This window comes from Solanum lycopersicum, chromosome 5 (genome assembly GCF_036512215.1).
Source record: "Solanum lycopersicum chromosome 5, SLM_r2.1".
NCBI lineage: Eukaryota > Viridiplantae > Streptophyta > Magnoliopsida > Solanales > Solanaceae > Solanum > Solanum lycopersicum.
This window is the reverse complement of record NC_090804.1, coordinates 47,554,629-47,576,442: the sequence shown is the minus strand read 5'-3', so window position 1 is coordinate 47,576,442 and position 21,814 is coordinate 47,554,629. Positions and strand designations below refer to the sequence as shown.

Sequence of the window (21,814 nt, the reverse complement as noted above, 5' to 3'; positions counted from 1 at the left end):
TATTAAAAACTTGCTCAATTTTCAAACTTTACTTTCGCACATATTAATTGTTTGATATTTATAAATTTTGTTTATAACATAGTTTCACATGCTTAAATAAAAACAAAACTTGATTATTTATTTATTGCTATCACCTAGCCTTGCATGCTCAAATTAATAGTATTAATTGTTTTGTATTTGTTAACACTAGCAAGATTAAATAAATTAATAAATGAAGTGACTTTGATTGCTAATTGTAACCCTCACATAGATTGCATGAGATACGGCCGGGACCCACACTTGTGGACCTCGAGGGATGCCTAACACCTTCCCCTCGAGGTAATTTGAACCCTTACCCTAATCTCTGGCTCGTTGACCCTAGTTAGACTTAGGTTAGATAGGTGCCCTAACGCGCCTTAATTCGTTAGGTGGCGACTCCAAACTCAAAAATCCCAAAAGAGTTGTTAGGTCGTGCACAAAACCCGTTTTCTGGGAAAATGGGACGCGACAGAATGACGACTCTGCTGGGGATATTAGGTTCTTACCATTACGTGTTTCATGCTTATTTATGTGGGGTTTACTTTATATTGTTTATTTCATTATTTGCTAGGTGTTTATCATATTTAGTTATCATTTTATTGCCTTATTAATTGTATTCTTTTCATGTTCCACCCATTTTTCCCCTTCTTATTTGTTTATTATCATGTTTCATATTCTCCCGTTTCCCTTATTTGTTTACTACATTTAATCCTATATCCTCTTTCCTTGTTTGCGTGATTTTTAAATTTCTTTTATTTATTTGTGCTTATTTATTTACTGTTTTATAAAATGCCTATATGTTACCATTTTTCAATTTAAATGCTAAGTGTTTATTGCTTTGATAACTGACATTCCGCTCATATTTCCCCCAATTGGGACCCTCTTCCTTTTCTTTATTTTGTTCTAGTGATGTTGCGCCTTTGCACCTCTCACAACTACTCCAATTCTATTCAAATACCCATTATAGAGAGTCGGCATATGCGTGGACGTAACGGATAGTTTTACAACCGCGAAACCACGAGCCTCTCGCATAGAATCCCTTTCAAGTCCGCGTCAAGACAACTCTTAGAAGTCCTTGTTAGGTCATACATGTTGCATAAACCCTAGGTAGTTTGACCCTTGGCGTCAATCCATATAATTAGTAGCCACTCTATTGTCTAAAGAGCCCCAACACCCTTTAGACAAATTGCATATTTATGTGTCAATTTGATCATCATATTTTAAATCAAGTCATTATGTCAAAATGGAGATAAAATCTTTCTTTGACTCTAAAACTTCAAATTGGCAAAGTATAACTTGAATAAATTATGTGACCTTATTCTATTAACTGTTATAATTGTCCCACTTTGAGCTTATTGTGTCATTCATTTGAAATTATAATTTTGGATCACTATATAATAACTCGGTTTTGTTTTTGATTGACTAAAGGTTGTCTAGTATTTGGATAATTGGCTCGACTAAGATTCTGCAACATGACAAATATGTTCAACCTTCGAAAAAACACCCATCTTCTCGTCCAACACAAAGTACCTTTTGGACCATCTCTCCTCATCATATTCCTACTCACACCCTCTCTCAACAAAGGTCTCCAATACGCCTCAAATTTGATGCTTCAGGATATGAGGGAATAGATGACAAAATAGAGAAGTCTAAGCTAGATGCACTGCAGCGAAAAATGCATGGCTTGGAGGAAAAGGTGAATGGAGGATTACATTCAATACCTACTCATGACCTAAGATATAAAAATTTATGTCTACACCCAGGAGATGAATTGCCGTCAGGATTTAAAATTCCAAAATTCAACATGTTCGACGGACGTGGGGATCCAATAGCACATCTCAAAGATTTTTGCAGCAGGCTAGTTGGCTTAGAAAACAATGAACCTCTCTTAATGAGGTTATTTATTCAAAGCTTATCAGGAATAGCCTTCACTTGGTACGTCAAACAAGACTTTTACAAATGGCTCGCATGGGAAGACATGACTCGAGACTTTGTTGAACAATACAAGTTTAATACAAAGGTTGACCCTACAGTGTTAAATTTGATCAAATTGAAGAAATTAAGTCATGAATCTTTTGAGGAATATGTCATACGATGGAGAATGGAAGCCTCCAAGATACGTCACTTACCGCATGAAGAGGAGTTGGTCCAAACTCTCATCAGATCACTTGAGGGTATATACTATAAAACCCTGTTCTTTGCTGGTATTCAAAGTTTCGGCAGTCTAATTCGAATTGGAAAAGAGTTAGAATATGGCATTCAGTCTGGAAGAATTGTTGATACACAAATTCCTTTTCAAGTCCTGAAAGACTCATTAGATGAAAGGAACAAAGATGCATCAACATATATACCTCCGGAACAAGGAAATCAGAATATTGAGCAAATTCATGCTATTCTTGAGCCTTCCAACTCTCGGGTATCTCAACATAAGGTGAGGAAACCTCGTGTCTTCACTCCCTTAAGGGAAACTTTGACTGACATTTTCCAGAGATTATGCGCTAAAGGACTTCTAAGACCAATAAATGGATGGATTCCCAAGCACTCTACGTCAAACTTTGATCTATCAAAAAATTGTGCCTATCATTCAAACATTCAAGGTCATGACACCGAAGAATGTGCAGCATTGAGAAATAAGATTCAGAATATGATTGAAAAAGAAAAAATTATAGTGCAACAAGGACGACAAAACAACAATTGCAATCCTTCTATGGCGAATAAATTCATTGTTCAAGGAGACCTTACGAAGATGTACATTAGGCACTTGACAAGGAAGCATAAATCACATCAGAGAAATTGATATCAACAAGACTCTTATGATCAAAGTTGGCTTTAGTGTTCTCAGACCTTATGCCCAAAGCCTTCCTTATTCCTTTCATTTTTCTTGTAATTCTGAACTACGTTTGACCTGATTTCCTTTTTGGATACGTAGGCAACCCTTGATAGGTCCGGTCTCTATCAAATAAATTTTTTTTCTTTCCCATGGTCATTCAAAACACTTCTTTACAAATTCAAATCTAGACTAATTGACAATCCATGAACATAATTGACACTTGAATTCGAAGTCAAGCCTTAATATCCAAATACAAGACAATCACTTTCTTTGGAACTTACAATTTTTCTTTGAGTGAAGCTGGATTAAAAATTCCCCCACTAATAAACTGGGACAGAATTTTTGAGGAAACCTCAAAAATTTTCATAAATATGTTTGAAAAAAAAAGCGAGTATATATCTTATACTCTAAACTGGGGCAGAAATTTTTGAGAAATCCTCAAAAATTTCATCACAACGGAATGCAATTCTAAAGGCAAAACAAGCACAGGTATGACCCTCTCTCGCCTTTTGAATTTACAATTTTTCTCTGGATGCAGGAATAAGTTATATATGAGCGTACTGTCATATTTAGGAGCTACTATGTAAGTCATACTATCCTCAGATTATTTTTTTTTTGAAGAGGCTATTATAGACTTTTTTCTACGATTGACTGAATATATATTTAAGCTCTCCCGCCTTTATAATATGACATTTAGGCTCTTCCGCCTTACAATAGGGTATTTAGGCTCGTCTGCCTTACAATACGACATTTAGGCTCTTCCGCCTTAGAATAGGATATTTAGGCTGATATGCCTTACAATATGATGTTTAGGCTCATCTGCCTTACATTACGATGTTTAGGCTCGTCTGCCTTACAATACGACATTTAGGCTCTTCCGCCTTACAATAGGATGTTTAGGCTTTTCCGCCTCGAAATATGATGTTTAGGCTCGGCTGCCTTACAATACGACATTCAGGTTCTTCCGCCTTACAATAGGATGTTTAGGCTCTTCCGCCTTACAATAGGATATTTAGGCTCGTCTGCCTTACAATACAACATTTAGGCTCGTCTGCCTTACAATACGACATTTAGGCTCTTCTAGCTTACAATAGGATACTTAGGCTCGTCTGCCTTACAATACGATATTTAGGCTCGTCTGCCTTACAATACAACATTTAGGCTCTTCCGCCTTACAATAGGATGTTTAGGCTCTTTCGCCTTACAATAGGATGTTTAGGCTCGTCTGCCTTACAATACGACATTTAGGCTCGTCTGCCTTACAATACGACACTTAGGCTCGTCTGCCTTACAATACGACATCTAGGCTCTTCCGCCTTAAAATATGATGTTTAGGTTGTTTGTCTTACAATACGACATTCATGTTCTTCCACCTTACTATAGGATATTTATGCTTGTCTGCCTTACAATACGACATTTAGGCTCGTCTGCCTTACAATACGAAATTTAGGCTCTTCCGCCTTACAATAGGATATTTAGGCTCATCTGCCTTACAATATGATGTTTAGGCTCGTCTGCCTTACAATACGACATTTAGGCTCTTCCGCCTTACAATAGGATGTTTAGACTTTTCCGCCTTAAAATATGATGTTTAGGCTCGTCCGCATTTAAAAGACGTTTAGACTCTTCGTACAACCAGACATTTTGCTTATATTATTATATGTTTATATTATTAAACATTTTGGAGTTTGACGTTATTCTTCAGAGATGGGTTTTCAATTCTTCAAGAAGTCAAAGACTATCAAGGCTTGCACTACGTCTCAAATAGATACGCTCCTTATCACCTCTTGTCATTTATTTAGAACTCACATTTCATCATTATTGTTCATACTTTATCTATTTTATAAGCTAACATTTTATCTAGAATTTGCATATATGATCGATCGCCCTTGATTACAATTATCATGCTATCCTCTATCACAACAATGACTCTATCAATTCTTCGCTTCTCATACTCTGAACCGTGCTCAAAGGCCGATTACCTTATTCTATCATGCTCTTTTCGCTTCTCTGTCATCCTCTTTTAGCCACTCTATCTCTCTTTTCTCGCTACTCTAATCTTATCTATTCAAGCCGATATCGTTCCTTTCAAACACCTTAGCGCTATTTCAACTTTTAAGAGTTTCATTTGCTCTTGAATCTAGAACTACACACGACCTGATTCTCGTATAACCAGAGATATGTAGGCGACTTAAAACCAAAGTCTCGATCGTACCCTTTTTCAACTCTATATCGCTTCAATTGATCCAACTGACATCTCTCGTCGATGGGACAAAATTGGCTACTAAGTCAACGTTTGTTGCCTGATAATTCATTCTTCATTCTCAATCAACCAAGGGGCAGCTATTGACACCCAATTTTGACCGACCTTTAACCATTTTTAGGGATACTATACGATTAAATACGTATTTTAAAATTTAATTAAATAGTAATTCTTACACTTTTCATAAAATTATTTAAATTCTAGCCTATTCTATTCTAGCCACTCTAATTCAATTTTTATTTCAATCATAGCCCCTCTTTCATTAGAATTTTAGCCATTCCAATTTGATTTCAAGACTCCATCTTTTAATCTCAACCATCCATCCTTTAAGTTAAATCCTAGATTAAATTCTAACCACTCATCTAAACTAGTTATACGGTCAAGATTTAATCCCTTATTCTTCCTATTTTCTAATACCCTAAAAGAACCTAATCCCTAAAATTCTTCTTCCTCTTCCTCCCTCTCCAGCCGCCTCTCTCCCTCTCCTCCATTTTTTCAGCGAGGGAGGCTGCCGGACAGCGCACCAGCAGCAGGTGTCCCTCTCCCGCCTCTCTCTCACTCCCCATTCTTTCTGGCAACACCTCTTCTTTCTCCCTTTTCGGAAATCGCCTCCCCTTCTCTCTTCAACTCTATTTTCTCTTCTCCTCCGCTTTCTTCTCTAACTTGTTTTCTCGATGGCTGGCAGCACCCAAGCGATCTGCCATGTAGCAGCTGGACAGCATCGCGAGAAGCAGCCAACAACAATAATACCAGCAACCAAGCAAAGCTTCCAGGCTACCACAAGCCGCCGCATCTCAATCTCAGGCGAGCAGAAACCAGCCTCCATGGAACGACCATCAATAGTGTCAGCCGGCGACACCAACAACTAATCGAAAAAGAACCTTCTGCATGGAGGTAGCGAGTTCAGGCAAAGCATTGTCTCCTACGAGCTTCCTCTCTTGTCCACTTGACTTACTCCTGTAAAACTCTGAGGTTTTTAAATTCATTGAAGACAGATCTTAACCGATCCGTCAAGGTATGCTCTTTTATTTCATTACTACTCTTAAATGAATTGATTAAATGACTATAAAATTATCATTATTGTAGGCTTGCATATTTTGTAAATAAAAATTATTTGTAGGGTTAAAACTTGGAACTTTTTATTTTCCTATTTTTACGCATGTTTTCTTTATGATAGTTGATTTCTCGAATGTTTAAGTTCAACTTTTGATAAAATATTAATCAAGTTTTTTTTAATGCCACTTTTGCTTTGCTATCTATTAACATTAATATGTAATTTTTTTCATTGTCGGTTATTGACTTAAGTTGATAATATGGAGTGATGATTGACTTCTTTAATTGACTATTTTCTTAGTTAAATCGATTGATTCTTATGTACTTGTCCGCTCTAGCTTCAAATCCTTTTCATTCATTAAAGTCGGATATTATAATTTTGCCTTTTATTTATTAATATAATCTTACTTCTATTTAGACTCAAATTAAATTGTTTGACTTCTAGGAATTGGGCTTGAGTGCTGATTGTTTGCTAAATATGAAAATATTGATTTGAATTTTATTTGCAACTATTGTTTACTTTTTTTTTATAATTCTCTATATACGTGAGGTTATTTTATAATAGCTAATATTATTGAAATTATATGGTAAGTGTGATCTAATTTGAATCAAGGAACTGATCCTTATTTAGGTAATATATATGCTGATCAAATTGAATTTTAATGTTATGGTCGATTAATTGTTACTGCCTTTTTTTTAAGATTTTGATAGAATTTTGCTTATGGTAAATAATATTGATATAGAAATATTTGTACTTAATTTGGGAAAATAATCATTTCCTCCTAATTATTTCATTGTGTCTTACTTTATTGATTATTTTGCGAAAAATATTATTTGTGGACTGTTTTTATTTGGTTTATATTTGTTAATGTTTGATTGATTTGATTATCTTAGTAAGGAAATATTTCTCTATAATTGCCACAAATTGATTCTTTTCCTTTAATGTTGCCCTCTCACCTAGTATATAATCACGACTCTTCTCTACTCATTCACTAACTCTACCACAAACTCACACACTTATTCATTCTCAATCACAAATTCTTTCATCACTCTCCCTTCTCTCATTGCTCTCTTGCTACTCTAATAATACATTAAGAATTCGTTAATTATTCAAGTGTTTTCTTCGCTATTTTACTACTTTGTTCGAGTAAAAGTTGAATCAATTTGTTTTGCTTAACTGGTTATTATTCTTAACATTCACACTATCTTTACATTCACACATTTGTGTAAGCTATTATTTTTTTTCTATACGTAGAATTCGTCATTAAACAATTGCATATTGTCTCACCTTGACTAATAAGTGGGATTACTTGTGTTGTTATTTGATTACTTTGACAGGTTTCAAACTTGAAGTTAAAGTTGAAGATTAATTGAAGAAAGATTTAGTTGTTTATTTGAATGTATACATATATATATATATTTTTTCCTATTTTATTTATTCGAATATTGTAACAATTGTAACTCTAAAGATCATATATATAAAATTTATTTGGGGGGTCGTCTAGGGGAGGGGGATTTATATGCTTACTTGTTCATTATAAACTTTTAGAAATCATGCCTATAGGTTTGTCTTTAACCACCTAGAATTATTGTTTGTAGGTGTTATAATCCAATCAATTGTTTGATGCTCTGTTAATAAGTCTAAAAAATATAAACTAGATTCCATTAATTTTTAATGTTAAAATCAAATCATAATAATTTATTAGGCTGATTAGGTATTTTAACAATGTTATAACTTTTAGCATTGTCTTGTCATGTAGAAACCATGCCTAAGGATTAATTTGTTCATATCATTCAAAATCATGTATATATGTTTTATTTTTGAAACACCTAGAAATTCATGTCTATAGGCTTGTAAATAACTTTTAACATCCAAAAAAAAAAAATTCGTTTGTGCATATTTCTGCCCTCCCCCTAAAATTAGTTAATCTTATTTGATTAGTAATCCTTTCATTAGTAATCCCATTTGTCTTCATGAAGATTTCTGCATTCCTTGCAATATGTTATTTTCTTGAAATAATAATGATACTAAAATCATTTATTGCATTTAACAAATTATTTGGCTTTAAATATATTTCATCGTAAAACCTTTGCATTTAATAAATTTACCACCTTAATGTTCTACTAGTTTTAGTACTTGCAAAGTTTTGCAACATAATTTTCTTAAAAGTCATTATTCAATTTTACTTTAAAATTTTGGATTGATTATGACATTATTTTTGAAATAAATTACAAGTACTATCTCCTAACCTATCGTTATTGGGAAAGTCAAAGGAACTATGATGTCTAGTTCCAATTTTTAAACCGACGCATCCTCTGAAGTACCACCTACCCATGAATTTAAAAAAGAATTATGTGCATTTATGTGTAAATATTTATGTGCCTACATGTAATCTAAATCTTTTAAATCATTTTCAAAAAATATAAGCTATTTTTAGACCGACCTCAAATCAAAATTGTTTCTATGGTGGAGGAGCGCGATCAACAATATCGTGGCATCATCCCTATAAAGAAACAAATATTTTTTAAAAAATAAAAAAATTCATATTCAAAACTTGCTCAATTTTCAAACTTTACTTTTGCACATATTAATTGTTTTATATTTATAAATTTTGTTTATAACATAGTTTCATATGCTTAAATAAAAACTAAACTTGATTGTTTATTTATTGCTATCACCTAGCCTTGCATGCTCAAATTAATAGTATTTATTGTTTTGTATTTGTTATCACTAGCAAGATTAAATAAATTTATAAATGAAGTGACTTTGATTGCTAATTGTAACCCTCACATAGATTGCATGAGATACGGCCAGGACCCACACTTGTGGACCTCGAGGGATGCCTAACACCTTCCCCTCGAGGTAATTTGAACCCTTACCCTAATCTCTGGCTCGTTGACCTTAGTTAGACTTAGGTTAGATAGGTGCCCTAACTCGCCTTAATTCGTTAGGTGGCGACTCCAAACTCAAAAATCCCAAAAGAGTTGTTAGGTCGTGCACAAAACCCGTTTTCTGCGAAAATGGGGCGCGACACAGGTTTAATCCGTTTTATCTTTGGAGAGATTAATCCATAACCTTAGGTACAGTGAGGGGATTAAATTTCTTAAGGACACACAATAATTTCTGTGGACTCGGATTAATTCTTTTATTTTATATTTTTTCTGCTTTATCTTATTTCTGTTTCTGTTTATTAACCTTATAAATACAGGTTATTGTAAGAATAACAATCTTAAGAAATTTATCAGTTTCTATATTTGAGGTTTCAGGAGATTAAAACCTTTATGGTTTTCTACTCTGCTTGAATTTTTAAAATTCATTCGATTAACGATTAAAAGAACATAAAAAATTTATCTTTAAATCAGAAACAGTTTGTGTAAAGATTTGTTCTTTACTGTTAGTATTTTAAATACTTAATTTAGCTTCCATTTGTGACAGAAAAAAAATGACTAATTCAAGTCAAACAAATGCTGGAACAGTAAGTACTGCAACAACAACGGTTGCACATAATCGTTCAAACGCTGTCTTAGCACCGGCTGAGAAACCTGCAAAGTTTTCTGGAGTCGACTTTAAGAGATGGCAGCAAAAGATGTTCTTCTATCTCTCTACATTGAGTCTGCAGAAGTTCTTCAATGAGAATGTTCCTGTTATGTCAGATGAAACTCCGGCTGATGAACGTTTCTTGGTAACCGAATCATGGACACACTCAGATTTTTTGTGTAAAAATTATATTTTGAGTGGTCTGCAAGATGATCTGTACAATGTGTATACCAATGCCAAAACCTCAAAAGAACTCTGGGATGCTTTAGAAAAGAAGTACAAAACAGAAGATGCTGGAATGAAGAAATTCATTGTGGAAAAATTTCTGGACTATAAAATGATAGACAATAAGACTGTCGTCACCCAAGTTCAAGAATTGCAGGTCATAATCCATGATCTCCTTGCTGAAGGTATAAATTTATTTAATGCCTATGTTAGAAATATTAAGTTTTCCCTTAATACTCACATAACCTTTAATGTAGGATTGATTGTGAATGATGCTTTTCAAGTGGCTGCAATTATTGAAAAGTTACCTCCATTGTGGAAGGACTTTAAAAACTACTTGAAACACAAACGCAAGGAGATGACTGTTGAAGATCTCATAGTAAGGTTGAGAATCGAAGAGGATAATAAGGCTGCAGAAAAGAGGTCACGTGGTAATTCATCAATATCTAGAGTAAATTTTGCCGAAGAAGATTCCACAAAATTAAAGAAAAGAAAGAAAGCATCTGGTCCAAAAAGCAATCCTCCTAAAAAGAAACTCAATGGAAACTGCTTTAATTGTGTTAAACATGGTCATAGGGCTAATGAATGTCGGGGTCCTAAGAAGGACAAGAAAAAGAAAGATCAAGCAAACTTGGATGAATCCAAAGCAGAAATAGATGATCTCTGTGCAATGCTTTCAGAATGTAACTTGGTTGAAAATCCAAGAGAATGGTGGATAGATTCTGGTGCCTCATGCCATGTTTGTGCCAACAAAGAACTATTTTCATCATATACTCCAGCACTTACAGATGAAAAATTGTTTATGGCAAACTCCGATGTTGCAAAGGTTGAAGGAACTGGCAAAGTCCTATTAAAGATGACATCAAGCAAGGTGGTGACTTTGAATAGGGTCTCATATGTTCCAGAATTGAGAAAGAATTTAGTTTCAATTCCAGTTCTGACCAAGAATGGATTTAAATGTGTATTTGTTTCTGATAAAGTAGTAGTAAGCAAAAATGATATGTATGTAGGAAAAGGCTACCTTAGTGATGAACTTTTCAAACTCAATGTAATTGTAGTTGATATGAATAAAGATTTTGCTTTTTCTTACTTGCTTGAGTCTAAATGTTTATGGCATGAATATTTGGGACACGTTAATAACAAAACCTTGCGAAAACTGATTAACTTAAATATTTTGTCAAAATTTGAGTGAAATAAATCAAAATGTCAAATTTGTGTTGAATATAAGTATGCTAAGCATTCTTATAAATCTGTTGAAAGGAATTCAAATCCTTTAGGATTGATTCACACTGATATTTGTGACATGAAGTCAACACCATCACGTGGTGGAAAAAAGTATTTCATAACTTTTATAGATGATTGCACTAGATATCGTTATGTCTAATTGCTAAATAGTAAGGATGAAACAATAGATGTATTTAGGCAATATAAAACTGAAATTGAAAATCAGTTAGATAAAAAGATCAAAATAATCAGAAGTGATAGAGGTGGAGAATATGAATCTCCATTTGCAGAAATATGTTTAGAAAATGGAATAATCCATCAAACTACTGCTCCCTACACTCCTCAATCTAATGGAATTGCAGAAAGAAAAAATCGAACTTTAAAAGAAATGATGAATGCATTCCTTATAAGTTTAGGTTTACCACAGAACTTGAGGGGGGAAGCTATCCTTACAGCAAATCAGATACTTAACAGAGTCCCTCACTCAAAGACAAATGTAATTCCTTATGAGAAATGGACAGGTAGAAAACCCAATTTGAAATATTTCAAAGTGTGGGGGTGTCTAGCCAAAGTCCAAGTTCCTATACCTAAGAGGGTAAAAATAGGACCTAAGACTGTGGATTGTGTATTCATTGGATATGCCACAAATAGTAAGGCATGTCATTTTTTGGTTCATAAGTTCGAACATCTGGATATTCATTATAATACGTTAATGGAATCAAATAGTGCTGAATTTTTTGAAAATATCTATCCGTATAAAACTAGACTTGAGTCATCTAGTGGGGGATCTAAATAATCCAGAGAAGAACCAAAAGAGAATGAACAAAATGAAGAAAGTCCAAGACACAGTAAACGTCAAAAGACATCTACTTCATTTGGATCAGATTTTGTTACATTTCTTCTTGAAAGTGAGCCTCAAACACTCAAGGAAGCAATGTTGTCTAGCGACTCAACCTCTTGGAAGGAGGCTGTTAATAGTGAAATTGAATCAATCTTAAGCAATCATACTTGGGAATTGGTTGATCTTCCTCCAGGGAAAAAACCCTTGGGTTCAAAATGGATCTTTAAAAGGAAGATGAAACACGTGGAACTATAGACAAATATAAAGCAAGAATTGTTGTCAAAGGTTTTAGACAAAAAGAAGGTCTTGATTATTTTGACACATATTCGCCAGTGACAAGGATTACATCAATTCGGATGTTAATTGCATTAGCTGCAGTATACGGTCTTGAAATTCAACAAATGGATGTGAAAATAACCTTCTTAAATGGAGAGCTTGATGAGGAAATTTACATAGAACAACCTGAGGATTTTGTAGTTCCTGGTAAAGAAAAGAAAGTGTGCAAACTTATTAAGTCACTTTATGGGCTAAAACAAGCACCAAAATAATGGCATGCAAAGTTTGATCAAACCATGTTGTCAAATGGATTTAAGATCAATGAATGTGATAAATGTGTTTACATTAAAGATACTTCAAATCAGGAAGTTATTTTATGCGTATATGTATATGATATGCTTATTATGAGCAAACACATTGCTAATATAAAATCTACAAAGCGTATGCTTGCTAGTAAGTTTGATATGAAAGATTTAGGAGTTGCTAATGTGATATTAAGAATTAGAATTCTTAAAACTCTTAACGGTTTAGCATTGTCTCAAACTCATTATATTCAAAAGATACTTGAAAAATTAAAATTTTTGAAATTTAAAAGGGCAAAGACTCCAATTGATGTAAATCTTCATCTTGCAAAGAATAAAGGCGAAAGCCAGTCTCAATTGGACTATGCTAGCGTATTGGGAAACTTAATGTATGTCATGAATTGTACACGACCAGACATAGCTTGCGCTATCAGTAAACTGAGTCGATACACAAGTTATCCTAATCATAATCATTGGTTGGCAATGAAGAGAGTTTTGGGATACTTAGATGACACTCAAAACTATACTTTACATTACAACAGATATCCAGCCGTTCTTGAAGGATATAGTAATTCAAATTGGATTACTGGGTAAACTGAAACAAAATCCACAAATTGATACGTTTTTACTATTGGTGGAGGAGCAATATCTTGGAAATCATCCAAACAAACATGTATAGCTCGCTCTACAATGGAGTCTGAATTCATTGCTTTAGACAAGGCAGGTGAAGAAGCTGAATGGCTCCGGAATTTCTTAGAAGATATTCCATTTTGGCCCAAACCAATGGCCCCTATATGCATACATTGTGATAGTCAAGCTGCAATAGGAAGGGCTGGAAGCATTATGTATAACGGCAAGTCTCGTCACATAAGACGAAGACATAACTTTGTGAGACAACTACTCTCTAGTGGAATTATCACAATTTACTATGTGAAGTCAAAAGATAATGTGTCGGATCCACTTACAAAAGGCCTAAATAGAGAGGGAGTTGAGAAATCATCGACGGGAATGAGACTATGACCGAGAATAAGTCATCGTGGCGGTAACTCTACCTAGAAGACTGGAGATCCCAAGATCTAGGTTCAAGGAGATAAAACAAAGTCATTGATGACGGTTCAACATTGTCAAAGGAAAAAAAATTATTATTATTATTTTATGGTCCATTCTCATGATGAGACAATGTTTAGTAACTAGGATAAAGACATAAGGACTTTTTAATGGTTTCTAAGTTTGATACAGGGAATATCAAATGGTGTATCTATGTGATAACACATTTAGAAATCACCTATGTAAGTGTGAAGTGTAAGCCGCTTCAAGGAGAATCCGGTAAGGCCAGTTCTTTAAGCACTTACTATCCAAGATGTGTTCATGGCTGAAACGAACAAAACAATGAGAACTAAGAACAGTTCAAGGGTTGATTGTGTGACATATGTTGTCTAGGTACACACCAAAGCTCGACGGTTCAAAGATATCAAATCTACCGATTGACCGAGTATTTCCGATATATGTTCACTACGGAAAGTTTAAAGGAAAACCTACTTATCCAGATGCGATTAACCTTTACCTACAAGACACACAAGTTTTTCATGCATATGTTTTAACAATAGCCTTCCCCATTCATGTGGAGGATTGTTGTGTTTTAGCAACTGTGAATGGGAAAAGAAAAGAGAGAATATGAAAAGTGAGAGAACTACTTTGGAGGGAAAATGAAAAGTCATTTGCAAAGTGCAAATGAAAAGTCATTTCTCCCACATCGGCAAAAGAAATGGAAATTTTTGTCCTTATAGAAGGAAACACTTCCATTACTTCTTAAAAGAGCTAAGAAGAATATGCCCTCGCGCCGTCGTCGTCGTCGCTCGCGGCTTTGGCTTTAAATTTGGATTCGGCAAATGATGTGATTGATTGATAAATTTTTTGGACAAAATTTATTTAATCAGTTTTTGTTAAATCAAATAAATCGTGTTAATATTATTTCTTATAAATTTGTGGGTAACGGTAACATTCCGAAATGTCGTTACTTTTCTGAAAAGTCGTTACTTTCCAAAAAGTAGGTATTTTCCTAACAGACACATTTTTTCGAAAAATTGTTATTTTTTCCAAAAGACACAACTTTCTAGATAAAATGGGTCTAAACAGATTTCACTGAACAGACATGTTCCTTGCTAAAAATGGCTACAAAAGGAAGTCGATTTTTGATTTTTCAAACACTGAAAATTTTTATATCTCTGCATTTATTTTTCTCTCAAATAAAATCAAAGTGTCGATCGACTGAATCTGTGTGACTTGTTGCTGTTCTTAAGTTCGTTGAAGTTAAAGAAGTTTGAGGTACCACTATTTCTTTAACAGGTTTAATCCATTTTATCTTGGGAGAAATTAATCCATAGCCTTGGGTACAGTGAGGGGATTAAATTTCTTATGGACACACAGTAGTTTCTGTGGACTCAGATTAATTATTGTATTTTATATTTTTTCTGCTTCATCTTATTTCTGTTTCTGTTTATTAACCTTATAAATACAAGTTATTGTAAGAATAACAAATTTTATGTTAAAACCAAATATATTAGGATTTGGAAGTAGTAATTATCAAACATATTAATTATTATCAATTTTGTCCACCTTTATATTAAATTGATTTGCACTCTCATATGTATTGTCGAAAGAGAAGTTTTTATTATTATTAAAATAACAAAATATATATTACAAGCAAAAAGTAAGAAAGAATAACTTGAATATGCAATCGCTTAACTTAAAGCAACAATAATTAGAAAATGGAGCTGACTTATCAAGTCTTGAATTGTACGTTTCTTCATTTGTCTCCTTGTACACATCGAAGACTAGATGCATGCATATCGATAAATTTGTAGATACATGCATGAAGATTGATATTTTTTAATAAATCGTTAGATTAATCAAAATTTTAATATGAAATTAGAAGAGGGTTATTTTTTTGAATGTGAGTTGAATGCATGAAATAAAATAGCATCTTCTATGTCAACTTAATAAGGTTTTTAGCTTTATTTACACTTAAAAAATAGTTGTCTTAAAGAAAGAAAATTTGTTTAAGTTGTATTATAACTCAAAAAATCTTATCTCTTACTAATATAATTAGTATTTTTCTCTTCGATAATACTCTCTTCACGTCCAAACCTTTTTTCTGAACCGAAACATACACATTAATTTGTGGATTGGTAATTTCCACCTTTCTAAATATAGTGAAAATCATTTATATCTGTCAACATTAGCTCCTTGTATAGGCATAGTCAGGAGGGAATCATCGCTTCTCATGAACCCATGTTTCCCTCATGAAATATCATTTATAGTAGTATGATCTTTTTCAAAAAATATTTATACATTGATGTGTTAACTCACACTTAGAAGTATCATATAATGTCATGCGAAGATGACTTGTTGCACTTCGCTAAGTGAGGCTAGAAATTTGAATCTTTTATTTTTCTCTAATTTTAAAATATTAATACTTTTTAGTCATAAGAACCTAAATGTTAAATTAATCAATAATTTCATAATAACACACCTATCATCTGAAAATCTTAGATATGTCTCAATCTCCTTTTATCTTAATTAAGTTTTTCAAATGCCTACTTTATTCTTATATTATTAACCTTTAAACATTTGTAGATGGTAATTGAAGAAGTTTACGAATGGATTCATGTTATTAGTTGAAATAATTGGAATCTGGAATCCCCATTTTGGAGGAATTACCATTTGGAATCATGTGCTTCAAATACAACAATAGATTGATTGTCCCATTTGTAGCCACAAAGTACTTTTAGATATACAATTTTTAAACATAAAAACGTCATTTGTTCTTAAAGGGACTTTAAAACAATAACTTACAAAACATATGGAAAACCAAGGGCAGACTTAAAAAAAAAGCAACATGTTTACGAAAATTCAATATATATTACTAAATTTATAGAAATATTTGATTGTGAATCAACTATTATTTTATACTTCGTCTATTTTAATTTACTAATCTAATTTAACAACAAATTTAACAAATTAAAGTACTTAATTATTTTACAGGTTGGCAAGGCGCTGCCCATTAATGTCAATTACAAAAAATTTACGTCAAGTAAAATCTCATTAAAAGTACACAGAAGATAATGTCTATTCGGATAATTAGATATTTTTCAAATTTATGATTAAATATTATAATAAAATACTTTTGTCGATATATTATCGTTATTGAAGGAACATGTAAAACTGAAAGTGGAAAAGTTAAAATAAACTAAATAGTTGAATTACATGTCCAAGAGGATATCGTAAGCCTGTTAAATTATTATTTTCTTTGTTTAAATTTATTTATACGACTTTTTTAATTGTTCTAAAAAATTAAAAAATTAATTTTATGGAGTGAAAATAAAAAATATATAAAAAATTTAAGAATTGATCGATATAAATATTATAATAAAATAATCACTCTAAAATTTAAACGGGAAAGAAGCAAATATTGATTATTATTTTGTCCCATTGTTACAATTTTTGTAAGTTACAAAATTGCGGTGGCTTTAAGTTTCTCGCCATATTAAAAAGAACGATTTTATTTTTTTTAGTTTATTTTAAAAAGAATGATATTTTTCTTTTTTGATAATATATAAATTTTAATTTTTCATGTGATATATTTAAGTTGCAAAAATTATACGATATTTTGATATATTTGACATAACTTTAATTTAAAATCACAAGATTAATTTTTTTTTTAAAACTTCATTCCAAATCAAAAGATATCATTCTTTTTGGAACGAAAGAAGTCTATTTACTCAATCCATTCTCACCTCCTGTTTATACACTTCTCTCCTACTTGTGCCTCTATCCCTTTTATTCTTCTTATAAAATTAGATTGATCTCTACTTTATAATAACATAAATCAACTAACCAAATCCAACGAATCATATCGCGAAATACAATTTTTAGCACAATAAATTGGAAATGTATATATGCAATTCCTGTGAATCTACATCTGTTGTGACAGCGAAAATAATACTACAAGACGGAAGATTACAAGAGTTTTCTTATCCAATAAAAGCTTGGTATCTTTTACAAAAAGATCCTACTATTTTCATCTGTAACTCCGATGAAATGAAATTTAGATATATGATTTCGGCGATAAATACAGAAGAAGAGCTTCAATTGAGTCAGTTTTTTTTAGCTATGCTTTCGAAGAGGCTAAGAAGTAGACTTGAGAGCCGAGAAATGGCAGCATTAGCTGTGAAGGCTAGTCTGTATTGAAGAGAACTAGTCGTAGTAATAAAGTGTTTGTATTTCCTCAAGAAACCAATTGTGATAGAGTAACAAGGAAAGCAGTGGACGGTGGTGGTAGTAGAAGTGGGAGGAGAGGGAAGAAGATAGCGAAGTTGAGTGTAATACCAGAATAGGATGAAAAAAAAAGTCATATTTAGATAACTTTTTTTATGTCAGGTAAAAATCGCTTGTGGTTAAGAAGGGTGAAATAGTTGAGATGCGTAAAATCGGCATATGAGGGAACTTTATTGATCCAAATCAGGTAAAACAAAGATATGTTTTGAAAAATGTTAAACATGAGTCATGCCATGTTCGAGTTGATCTTCTGTACTCTACCGATCACCCCGGCCCAATCATTGCTATTGAAGCGAAGTCCATTGTAAGGTTAATATGAGTCATCCCATTGGGAATCAAAGAAAGGAGAAGCGAAATATTGTAATGAAAATAAGACTTGTAGCTAATATGTCACGACCCAAATCGGGCCGCGACTGCACCCACACTTACCCTCCTATGTGAGCGAACCAACCAATCTAACCTTAACATTTCAATATAATATCAACAGAAAGTAATGCGGAAGACTTAAAATCATTAAATAAAGACCAATTCATTAACTTCTAAAATTCAACATCTATTATTCCCCAAAATCTGGAAGTCATCATCACAAGAACATCTACGATCAAACGACTAGACTAAGAGTATTCTAAAAGCTAAAAATACATAAGGAGCTAGTCCATGCCGGAAGTTCAAGGCATCAAGACTTGAAGAAGAAGATCCAGTCCAAGCTAGAAGCATTAGCTCACCCTGAATTTCCGATGTAGCAAGACTGGCTTGAATTACTGTTGAGTTGAAGACGATGGCACGTTAGCTGCACTCCACAAATAAACAAGAAGAGAACATAAAAGTAGGGGTCAGTACAAAACACGGGTACTTAGTAGATATCATCGACCAACTCAAAATAGAAATCAATATATACCAAGTAATATCATGAAATCAACTATGATACTCAACATGTAGCAACAACAAATACTATATCATTAACAATTACCGCCAAGTTCACACATGAGGACTCAAGCCTCGATACCATACTCATTTGGGAATCATGTTCATTAGATTGAGTATATTAACATCTTTCAAGATTCATTATCTTTATTTCTCTTGTGTCGGTACGTGACACTCCGCTCCCTCATATTCATTAATCCTCTTGTGTCGGTACGTGACACTCCGATCCCTCATATTCATTAATCCTCTTGTGTCGGTACGTGACACTCCGATCCGCTAAATCTACGTGTCGGTTCGTGACATCCGATCCCCTAAATCTACATGTCGGTTCGTGACACCCGATCCCCTAATTCTACGTGTCGGTTCGTGACACCCGATCCCCTAATTCTACGTGTCGGTTCGTGACACCCGATCTCCTAATTCTACGTGTCGGTTCGTGACACCCGATCCCCTAATTCTACGTGTCGGTTCGTGACACCCGATCCCCTAATTCTACGTGTCGGTTCGTGACACCCGATCCTCTAATTCTACGTGTCGGTTCGCGACACCCGATCCCCTAAATCTACGTGTCGGTTCGTGACACCCGATCCCCTAAATCTACGTGTCGGTTCGTGACACCCGATCCCCTAAATCTCCTTCCATCAATTCATCAAGCCTTCTTTCTTACGAAGGCATCATCAATCTCATTACTTTAGTTCATCAAGCCTTCTCCCTTACCAAGGCATCATCATTAAAAAGAGATTAGGTTTTTATCAAGATTTGGGATTCAATAACTTCATCATGCTTAATATAATCACAATTATATAATCACGTTCATGCATGTATACAATTAAGCACATAGCAGGGTTTACAATACTACCAATACATATCATTCTCTATTAAGAGTTTACTATGAAAGCATGAAAACCATAACCTACCTCCACCGAAGAATTGCGATCAACAAGCTATCTTCTCAAAATCCTTGCTATCCTCTTCGTTTCTCTCTCTCTCTACTTGTTCTCTTTCTCTTTCTGTTTTCTCTTTGTTCTTTCTATTTTTCTTATTCAAACCCTCTTTCTTTTACCCTAATTAACATATAATCAAGTGTAAAAGATGGCAATAATAACCCACTAATTAACTTAAGGTTATCTCTTTTAACCCCCAAGTAATTAGACTTATTAACATTAACCCACTAATCTTATAATTAAAGCAGGAATAGTCAAAAACGTCCCTTAAGACGTATAAAGAAATCCGACCCGGACTGGGATTACGCAACCTGTTACGGGCCGTCGTGCCTGCGACGGTCCGTCCTGCAGGTCGTCGCAAAGTTCAGAGACCCAAATTTCCACCAAGGGTCTGTGACGGTCCGTCACGCCCGTGACGGTCCGTCCTACCATTCCGTTACGAAGTTCAGAGAGTCGATTTTCAGTACCCAATTTCAGAATTTCTAAATGTTTTGGGACGAGACACCCTCGACGGTCCGTCGTGCCCATGACGTTCCGTCGTAGGTTCCGTTGTCTCAGCCTGTTTTTCCCGAAATAAAATCTGCTGCTCAAAACGACTAAGCAGGTCGTTACATTAGATACCAATTTACCCATCGTTCGTCCCCGAACGATCACAAGAAGGAAAACAAGGGCGAAAAGGAGTACCTGAATCTGTAAACAGATATGGGTATTTTTCTCGCATATCCGCCTCCTTCTCCCAAGTGGCTTCTTCAACCGGTCGATTCTTCCATTGCACCTTGATGAATGCAATCTCTCTTGACCTCAACTTGCGAACTTCTCTATCTAAAATAGCAACAGGCTCCTCCTCATAAGACAAATTCTCATCAAGCAAAACTGAATCCCAACGGATAATGTAATTTCCATCCCCATGATATCTTTTCAACATAGACACATGGAATACCGGATGCACTCCGGACAGCCCTGGAGGCAAGGCTAACTCATATGCCACCTCCCCTACTCGCTTAAGTACTTCAAATGGACCAATATATCTTGGGCTAAGTTTACCTCGCTTACCAAATCGCATCACCCCTTTCATTGGTGAAACCTTCAACAAGACTTGTTCACCTTCCATGAACTCTAAGTCTCTAACCTTTCGATCTGCATATTCTTTTTGTCTACTTTGCGCCGCTAGAAGCTTTTCTTGAATAGACTTCACTTTTTCTATCGAATCCCTCAAAAGGTCAGTACCCCAAGGTCTAACCTCGAATGCATCAAACCAACCAATGGGAGACCTACATCTCCTCCCATACAATGCTTCAAATGGGGCCATATCAATACTTGAGTGATAGCTATTATTGTATGAAAACTCCGCTAATGGTAGGAAGCTATCCCAATGGCCACCAAACTCTATCACACATGCACGAAGCATATCCTCCAACACTTGAATCGTCCTTTCAGACTGACCATCGTTCTGAGGATGGAACGCAGTACTAAGGTCCAACCTAGTACCCAATTCCACATGCAATGTTTTCCAAAACTTAGAAGTAAACTGTGTACCTCTATCTGATATGATGGATAGTGGAACCCCATGCAATCGAACGATTTCTGAGATATAGATCTTGGCTAACTTCTCTGCATTGTAAGTCACCTTTACCGGAATGAAATGAGCAGATTTAGTTAACCTATCAACAATCACCCAAATGGAGTCATACTTACCCATTGTCCTTGGAAGACCAACCACAAAGTCCATTGCAATTCTTTCCCACTTCCATTCCGGAATGGGCATTCTCTAAAGTGTTCCTCCGGGCCTTTGGTGTTCATACTTTACTTGTTGACAGTTTGGACATTTGGCAATAAAGTCCACAATGTCACGCTTCATTCTACTCCACCAAAAGTGTTGTTTTAGGTCACGATACATCTTGGTTGCACCCGGATGTATAGAATACCGTGAACTATGAACCTCTGTCAGAATAGTGTTGATCAAATCATCGACGTGGGGTACACATACCCTTCCCTTGATTCTCAAAACACCTTCCTCATCGATTTGTGCTTCCTTAGCC

The 21,814-nt window shown here is 34.4% G+C and overlaps 1 long non-coding RNA gene across 1 annotated transcript; it reads left to right on the top strand.

The window, feature by feature from the left end:
* Positions 1–5,526: 5,526 nt before the first annotated feature.
* Positions 5,527–7,683, top strand: LOC138348591 (uncharacterized). Its single transcript, XR_011221343.1, has 2 exons — positions 5,527–6,126; positions 7,503–7,683. It is a non-coding gene; the product is annotated as an uncharacterized lncRNA (long non-coding RNA).
* Positions 7,684–21,814: the final 14,131 nt, after the last annotated feature.